Genomic DNA, 9,989 nt, shown 5'->3' on the forward strand with positions numbered 1-9,989 from the left:
CATCCATGACATATTCTTGCCCCCAAAATAAACTTGTACTCAAATTGAGCCTCTAGGTCCATCTGCCAGTTTATAGGACATATATGAAATATTTTAAACCATACCTCAAGGTTGCAACTGGCTGAGTCCACAGTATGAGAAATTTTACAGAAATATTACTTGATTTCTTTAACCCATAAATAGCAGAAAAAAATAAGCAGGGGGATTTATTAATTGTTTTAAAAAAAAATCTTTACAAGACATAGCCCATCAAATGAAATACAGTCTCTTTATTTTGATTCTAATTTGAAAAAGAAAAACAACTGTTAAAAGTTTTAGAGAAAAATTGAGAAAAACTGAATATAGAAAGCATATTGGGTAATATTGATAAATTATTGTTAATTTTATTAAGTATGATGATGGTATTTCATAATTGTTAGAAATACATACAGAAGTGTTTGTAGGAGAAATGATACTGCCTGGGATTTGTTTTAAAATACTTAACAATTAGTTATTTCTGCCATCTTTCCATGCCACCATAATGGCGCACATGAATGTTCTGGCAGATGCCCTCAAAAACATTAACAATGCTGAAAAGAGAGGAAAATGCTAGGTTCTTACTAAGCCATACTCCAGAGTCATCATCCAGTTTCTAACTGTGATGACAAAGCATGGTTACATTGGCAAATTTGAAATCATTGATGATCACAGAGCTGGGGAAATTGTTGTGAACCCCATGGGCAGTTAAGTAAGTGTAGAATGATCAACCCCAGATTTGATGTACAACTCAAAGATCTAGAAAAATGGCAGAACAATCTGCTCCCATCCTGCCAGTTTGGTTTCATTGTCCTGACAACCTCAGCTGGCATCATGGGCCATGAAGAAGCAAGACGAAAACATACAGGATGGAAAATCCTGGGATTCTTTCTCTAGAGATGTAATACATACGTGCAAATAAAATGCCTCAATGGAAAAAAAAAATACTTAACAATTAAAAAAGGAAAACAGATGAAACCAAAAAGAGGCAAAATGTTGATTATGATTCTAGCTGGTATTCTGCATTTGAAGGTTTATTTTTCTATTTTCTACTTTCATATATGATTGAAAGTTTTTACATTAAGAAATTTTGAAGTAAGCATAGATTTTGTGGCACCTGAGTAAGGGGATATATTACACAATAGATCCATTGGCAGGGCTGCACCACTCCAAAATGATTCAGAATCATAGGGAAAATGCATAGTGGAAAAAATATTGGGCTGGAAGCTGGGACACTGGGCTCCCATCCCTGATCTCCCACTAAATATCTGTATAACCTTGAGCAAGTCATTTTCTTTTTCTGCATCTCAATATCCTCATCTGTATAATAAAGCTTTAACTAAAACTTGCCTTCTAGTCATGCTGGCCTCAGAGTGTCCTAAGTTTATAATAGACAATATATGGCATGGCTCTCAGGAATCAGCCTGCCTTAAATTCAAGTTCTCATGTTGTTGCAGATGTTCCAGATGTTTAGGATAGGAGACCCTTCATGAAAATGCCCCATAAAGTATCCAGCATATTGTACGTGCTCATTAACCATTCAACACCTGCAAAGTCATTTTTCAATATGGGTTCCAAGAGTAGAAAAGTCCCTGGTACCATGATTTTCCTAATGTTGCCCATTTAATACCAGAACCAAGAATATAAGTTAGATTTCTTAGTTTTTCTTCCAAATAGACCAGGCTGCATTGAAGGAAAAGAAAAGAAAAAAGTAACAAGACATTTAACTTTTAAACTCGGGTGGAAACTAGAAAAGTCTAATAAATAAACTTCAGGGCTTGAATCATAGAGCCCAGAGGATGCTGAAAGACTGCTATGACGGGAACCAAGGAACAAGAAAGCCAGTCAAGAAAAAGAAGAGCAGGCAGGAGGCAGGGCTCAGAGTTGACTTGAACACCCTGTGAGAACCCAGGATCTGAGTTCATTCCAATAGTCACTCACACCTCTGAGCTTTCAGCACTGATGCTCTGAGAACTACTTCCTGCCTTCTCTTCTGTGTCAAGCCACATGGAGAGACGTGGCAGCCCCAACCTAACAGGCTGATTAGAGTCCAGCCTGCAGGTCTGAGCCTTGGAGTTGGCTGATGTAGTAACAAAGGTGTTGTAGGCAGCGAGTGGGCTTTAGTAACTAGCATGCTAGGAACCTCAGTGTCCTCAATAACATAAAATATTTAATGAGTATCCATTATTTTTGAGTCTATTCCAAGCATGTGGAATACATCAAAGCATCCTTCCAGTGAACTTGCCATCCAGACAGGCTGATGACTGAACACTTGAGTTTGAACTGGGTTTTATAGAGAAAACACAGTACAATACACACAATAATTAGTTGGCCTATAATAAGTGAATAAATAAGTGAATAAAAAAAATTGGAAATCAACATCTTATTTCTATACTCTCCTATCCTAACCTATGGACTGGAGGGTAGGGATAGAGATGATGAGGGGCTGGGGCAAGGGAAAGAGATCCCTTACTTTTTTTCTCCTATCTTGGAGTTGAGAATTGGATTCTGAGGTTGGAAAAAGAGAAACTGTGGCCCCTTTTTGATAATGGCTCAGTGTTCTTCCACACTGCTTCCCAAATGAGCATGAGAGAATGACTCACCATGTAGGTCATCTTTCCAATACTATGCAATGAATCAAAGAACAGACTAATAAGAAATAAATTTGTTTTACTATAAATCTTAGTTAAGAGATTGAAATAGATGTATTTAGTTCCTAATACAGATTATAGATAAAAATAGCTACAAAACAGTTCAGGCAAAATACAATTAAGGAAAAGATTTAAGGAAGGTTCTTAGTCTTAATGACGAAGAACAGTCCATCTGTCTCTTTACTAATGATAAGAGCCAAAAATGCTTTCTATTCTTTATTTATGACAATGGTATCGATTTCCGTGTCCTGGTTATTTTGACCTCATTCAAACCCAAATGACTTCAGAGAAACTCTTCTAGAGACTTGCTATCCCAATCAAGAACCCAAACCAATGATTCCATATGAGGCCTTCATTCCCTAACTCTCTATAACTCCCAGGAATTAGAGTGGTCATTTTTCTTTTTCTTCTTTCCCTTCTGGTTTTGGCTGGCAGGAAGGCCTATGTGGCAGTGTTGGAAAAACTAAGATGTTTCCATGCTGAAGAAGTCACTGAGGAAAGGCAAGAAGGAGAATGCCAAGTAAAGTAATGCTTGTGTTAATCTACCTCCACTCTTTACAGAAGGCAGTTAGGTATGACCCACCAGAGAAACCTCAAGGGTGGAATTCAAGGGGTAATGAAGGAGACTAGGAAGCCAAGTTCAGAACATACGGATGGATGGGTGTTCATAAGAAGGCGTTAGTAAGACATTACTTGCACACAGAGCCAGGTCAACCCTGGCCAGGGGGATGGGCAGCTAGGAGGAGAGCAGTCCCTGAAAGGTGATGGGAGGTGTGAGGTCCAGACAGGAAAACATGAAGAGATGAACATGCAGGGGAGGAAGGTGAGCAAAGAAACAGGATAAAAGCCCAGAACCATGAGTGGGAAAGTTACTAAGAGTGAGGTACTTGTGAGCAACAAGGGTACACTAAAAGAGAGTGAGGAAAACTGAGAAAGCAGTGGAAGTTTGCTTAAAGCTGACCATCCATAAGCAAAAAAAAAAAAAAAAAAAAAAGGCCATTAGGCTTGCCATACAATTACTCTACAGTTGCCACATGTCCCACTGGATCCTCAAATTTGCGATACATTTCTTTAATTCCCATGCACATTCTATCCACTTATTAAGTCTCCATGCCAGCACACTGGAAAAACATAGTAGCAGCATCTTGCTGGGTTTTCCTACAAGCGACAGGTGGCTTCTTCCTGGATCTCTGAACGTTGGTAATACCAACCTCCGGGAAAGCCAAGTGTAGGAGACAGTCCAAACAACGAGCAGTTTTTGCTTGGTGTCAGTTCAGCTTCCTACAAACAAAATTAAAGCAGCATTTGGTTAGCAATTGGAAACACATATCAAAGGGAGGAAGCCTAACTCAAAACAGATTTTTCTAACCATCCTCAATATACGTGTGTAGAAAGAATGCATCCTTTAGTCGCAGCTCTGCAAATGTCAGTGATTATAAACATGTGTATCACAGCTTGCCAGCAATTTGTTCTTGCCCTTGAATGACGAGACCCATACAGAATCCAGGGCAGAATGTGGAAATCCCTTTGGCTTCAGCATGAAATGCAGAGATATGAATGGTGGTCACAGGAATGGACATGAAAATCCAGAGAATAACCCTTTGCAGGGAAGCACGTTTCTCTCTATAAATGCTTACCACCAAGCCTAAGACTGCTTAAAGAATGCAACTAGAACTAAGTTTATTTGAGAGCCAAATTAATTTCCAAGGACTGGTAAAGGAGAAATCATTTTTGGAAGAAGAGCTCAGAGGAAGGAAGGTCTGGAAAGCTGGAGTGTTCTTTTCTTTTTTAAGATTTTATTTATTTATCTGAGAGAGAGAGAAGGAGCATGGGGAAGGACAGAGGGAGAAGCAGTCTCCCCAGTGAGCAGGGAGCATGACAAGGGGCTCCGTGCCAGGACCCTGGGATCATGACCTGAGCCAAAGGCAGTCGCTTACCCCACTGAGCCCCCCAGGTGCCCCAGGTGGAGTGGTCTGATACCTACTGCCCCTTCTTCCCTTGCAGCAACCTGCCTGTGTCTCGCATTTTGTTTCCCAAACAAGTACTAGATTTTACCCCAGAAGGGAAAGGATTTATAAGTGTACGTTCGAAACTCCTTTGTAACGAAAGAATCCACTTTTGTGTGTCTGAGAATGTGTAAGACAAAATGGAAATGTTGTGGTTAGAGATGTTTCTGAGTTAATATCAGTAAATAGAATGATTGCCTGTTGGTTTCTGTTTCACCAAACAAAATGTAGCTGCCAATTAAACCATCTGCAAAAGTACTCCTTACGGACTTACTCAAGAGAATCACTGAGTTATTTTGTTTGCAGAAGTGATTTCCTTGGGTATTGTTTACTTTCTGTGGCTGGCGTGGAGAATGTTTGGGTCCCTTTGCTGAGCCTTCCATAACATGCTGTATTGAATGAGGCACTCTCCCCGTGAGAACAGCCACTCCCAAATCCTTCTGTGTTTTCAGGTCTAACTCAACTCTTGGAGAGCCTTCCTCAACCTTTTATTCCTTGCAGGGCCATCCCCTTTCTCTGTGTGCTTACTCTTCAATGTTGTAGCACTTGATTACATGATGTCTCAGACGGTTATAAAATTCTTTGCTTTAAAAGTCTATCCTCTTCAACCAGGTGATAAGATCCTTATGGGTGGAGGCACCTGATACGTTTTTCCCACATGTTACTCCAGAGTATGTTACACACTCTGCATTCTACTGAAATGGAACCAGATATACAAGAAGTACTCAAATAAAAATGCTCTGTTCTCCACAAATCTCCAAGTGCATAATGGAACCAATATGCAGATTATGATGATATTTTCACACTAATTATTTGATGAGGAAAGAAGAAGAAAAAATATGCAACATAAGGGAAAGGCTGTGCTGGGTTAGTGATTCTGATAACTCAGGGGAAGGTTTCCACAAGAAGATAAAGGTAGAGTTAATGAGCAAACCTAAAGTGCATAAACTATTTAACTGGGAAAAGAGATCTAAATTGAAGGACAGAGATTTAGATGGTAGGGGATGCAAGTGGCTGGAGGGGAATTTTTTAGAAGAGTTTCTTTTGATTTCATGAAAATTGCAAGTTTCAAACAGGAGGATTCATCTTTCACTCTTCTGGAAAACGATTCAGCACTTGATTGAAAACATTGGAGGCAAGACATAAACAAACAAATAAACAAGGGAATCTAGAGGCCAGACTCTAAGGTGCTTTTAATCAGAAAGCAGAATCTTAAAGAAGAGTAGATTTTTAGCAATGTGGCACACCAACCCTGTAAAGAGACCCTGGTTCCTGCTAAAAACACATAAAACACTAGATAAGTATTTAAAGAGTATTTTCAAATATATAATCAAGTTTAAAATACAGGAAACTCTTGGCAGACGCTAAGAATGAAATCAAAGTCTAAACACTAAGGGGAACCTGGTGTTTCTAGGGAGCATAGGAATGGTTTTAGATCAGATATGGGAATTCTCACACACACACAGGAAAAAGTGTTGCCTCAAGTCCATATTAGGGGGAAGGAGAAGACTCCAGTGAGCTCCCTGAATGCACAGAAATTTTAAAAAATAAGCCAATAAATTAAAATAAACACCACTCTGGGACCCCTAATACCCAGGACCCATTAGCAAACTAGCACAAAAATGCTGTGTGATGTCACTTTCCCAGCCTAGAGTACTTCCACAGAATAAACATACATAAATAAATTAAAAAAAAACAAAAATGCTGCTATAAAAAAATCAACTCACTACAAAAAGCTACAGATGATATGAAAAAACAGGTCACAAAAGGGAGACAGGGGCCAGCATGAAACACAAGTTTTCCCCCAAAGAACTCAAATTCATCGAGAAACCTAAAAGGGATTCCAGAACAATAATGTTTTAAGTGATTAAAGATAAAATTAAATGACCAGAATCCTTAAAAAAAAAAAAAGCAAGCAAAACAGTTTGAAAAATGAATAAAGAAACCTTAAAAAATTTTCCAATTGAAAAACAAAGTATAAACTTTAACATAAAAAAAAAAATCCAGTGAATGAAATACAACAGATCATAAACAGCTGAAGAGGGTTGGCAATTTGGAAGAAGACTCTGAGGAAACGGCCCAAGATTGAGCCCAAAGAGATAAAACGAGAGAAAATAAAAGAGTGGTGATGAGATGGAAGAATATACACATGTGATGTATCTCTAAATATAAAGCAGTAGGTCAACTGTTAACCTGGACAAAGAATACATGACCATCCCCAAAACCTGGGAACCCAGAAAAAAAAAGTGTATATGTTGCATTCTTTCTGACTAACGATCAGACTCATTGCTTTAAATTTAGAAATGTTTTTTAACCTGAAAATGTCTGTCTGGAGGTTGAAGAAAAACATATGGGTCATATATTTTCCCCACCCTTCAATCATATATATTTTAATATAACTAATCTACTACTTAAAAATAAGTTTGGGTCAGGCTAAGTTTTCTTAGGAAACAAAAAGCACAGAACAAAAGAAAAAATCGATTAATTTCAACTCCATTAAAATCAGAAATTATGCTCTTCAAAAGATGCTGTAAGGAAAATTAAAAGACCAGTCACAAACTGGGAGAAAATATTTTCAAAACATATACTTAGAAAAGGACATGTCTATAAATTATATAAAGAACTCTTTCAATTCAATAATAACATGAACAACTCATTTTACCTTTTTTTAAAGAGAGATTATTTATTTATTTATTTATTTGAGAGAGAAGGAGGGGGGAAGGGACAGAAGGAGAGACAGAATCCTAAGCAGGCTCCACACCCATCAAGGAGCCTGACGAGGGGCTCGATCTCACGACCTGGACACCACAACCCTGAGCCAAAACCAACAGTTGGACACTTAACCAACTGAGCCACCTAGATGCCCCTGAACAACTCTATTTTAAAAATGAGTAAAAGAGGGTGCCTGGGTGGCTCAGTCATTTAGCATCTGCCTTTGGCTCAGGTCATGATCCCAGGGTCCTGGGATCGAGTCCCACATCAGGCTTCCTGCTCAGTGGGAGGCCTGCTTCTCCTTTTCCCACTCCCCCTGCTTGTGTTCCCTCTCTTGCTGTCAATCTCTCTGCCGAAAAATAAATAAAATCTTTAAAAAATAAAAATGAGTAAAAGATTTAAACAATTTACCAAGGAATATATAAAGAAATTTTTTTTAAGATTTTATTTATTTGAGAGAGAGAGAGAAGGAGTGACAGTGAGAGAGCACAAGTGGGTAAGAGAGGGAGAGGCGCGTTCCCCGCAGAGCAAGGAGCCCGATTCGGAACTCGATCCCAGGATGCTGGGATCATGCCGGAGCTGAAGGCAGACGCCTAACGACTGAGCCACCCAGGCGCCCCTTAAAAAAAAAGTTAACTGACAATACAAAGGGCTACCGAGAATGCAGAAAACTAAAAGTCTCATACATTGCTGATAGGAAAACAGAATGGTATCACTACTTTGGAAAACAGCATAACATCCATAAGCAATCCCATGCCTGAGGGGTTACAATAACATCCCAGCAGCCCTACTCCTAGTTGTTGTTGTTTTTAACTGAGAGCAATAAAAAAAAAATCTGTATGTAAATGTTTGTAGTAACTTCATTCATATTTCTTAAAAACCAGAAACAACTGAAACATCCATCACTGGTGAATGTATAAATGAACAGACACACTCATACAATGGAATACACTCAGCAATATATTAAAAAAATATTAACTATGAATACATGCCACAACACAGATGAATCTCAAAAACATATGAAAGAAACCAATGCAAAAGGCTACATCCTCTATGATTCAGTTTTATGATGTTCTTGAAAAGATAAAACTATAGGGACAGAAATCACAGCAGTGATTTCCAGGGGCTCAGAGTCATAGAAAGGATTAAATACAAAAGGACATGAGGAAATTTATTGGAGTGATAGGAATTTTTTACATCTTCATTGTCATAGCAATTACATGAGGGCAAATATTTGTCAAAACCCATCAAACGGAACACCAATAGAGGGTAAGTTATATATAAATTATTCCTTAATGAATTTAATATCTTTTTAAAATTAGTATATACTATGTTTTCTTGTTTTTAAACACCCTTTAGGACTAAAATTTCCAGCACACATTAACTGAAGTTGCACAAGTAAAAGACAGAATGGGTGGGAAGGGATAGTATTCACAGCATAATAACTGAAATTCTTAGAAAATTAAATCATTTCTTCAGAGTAAAAAAGTACATTAAGTCTGAGCTGTATAAATAAAACAAACTGACACCAAAAAATGTTATAACTAATAAATTCAGTACAGTAGCAAGACAAAAAATCAATATACAAAAATCTGTTGCATTTCTATACGTAATAATGAACTATCAGAAAGAAAAGTTAAGAAAACAATATCATTTACAATTGCATCAAAAAGAATAAAATACCTAGGAATAAATTTAAGCAAGGAAGTAAAGACCTGTACACTGAAAACTACAGGACATTAATGAAAGAAATTGAAGAAGACAAAAATAAATAGGAAGATATTCCATACTCATGGGTTAGAAGAATTAATATTGTTAAAATGTTCATCTACCCAAAGCAATCTATAGTTTCACTGAAATCCCTGTCAAAATTTCAATATCATTTTTCACAGAAGTAGAACAAACAATCCCCAAATTTGCATGAGACCACAAAAGACCCAAGAGCAAAAGCAAACTTGAGAAAGCACAATGCTGGAGGCATCATCCTCCCTGACCTCAAATTACATTACAGAGCCATAGTAATCAAAACAGTATGGTTTTGGCGTTCAAACAGACACACAGATTAATGGAACATGATAGAAAGCCCAGAAATATAACCATGCATACATGGTCAGTTAAATTATTATTATTATTTTTAAAAGATTTTATTTATTTATTTGCCAGACAGAGAGAGAGTGAGAGAGCACAAGCATGGGAAGTAGCAGGCAGAGGGAGAAGCAGGCTTCTCATTGAGCAAGGAGCCCAATGCGCAGCTCTATCGCAAGACCTTGGGATCATGACCTGAGCCAAAGGCAGACACTTAACCAACTGAGCCACCCAGGCGTCCCTGGTCAGTTAAATTATGACAAAGGAGACAAGAATCTACAATAGAGAAAAGATAGTCTCAGAGAAGAGACAGTTGGGGAAACGGGACAACTACACTCCAAAGAATGAAATTGGACCACTATCTTACATCCTATGCAAAAATTAACTCAAAATGGATTAAAGGTTTGGATGTAAGACCCCAAACCATAAAACTTTTAGAAGAAAATATGGGTGGTAATCTCCTTCACATAGGTCTTGGTGATGATTTTTTAAATCTGACACCAAAAGCAAAAATAAATAA

The 9,989-nt window shown here is 37.9% G+C and overlaps 1 pseudogene; it reads left to right on the top strand.

Moving 5' to 3' along the window:
• The first annotated feature begins 500 nt into the window (after positions 1 to 500).
• Positions 501 to 937, top strand: LOC148164637 (small ribosomal subunit protein uS8 pseudogene; annotated as a pseudogene).
• Positions 938 to 9,989: the final 9,052 nt, after the last annotated feature.

The sequence above is a fragment of the Eumetopias jubatus genome, unplaced genomic scaffold (genome assembly GCF_037043125.1).
Source record: "Eumetopias jubatus isolate StellerSeaLion01/CBP00866 unplaced genomic scaffold, mEumJub1_p1.0 scaffold_4, whole genome shotgun sequence".
Taxonomy (NCBI): Eukaryota; Metazoa; Chordata; class Mammalia; order Carnivora; family Otariidae; genus Eumetopias; species Eumetopias jubatus.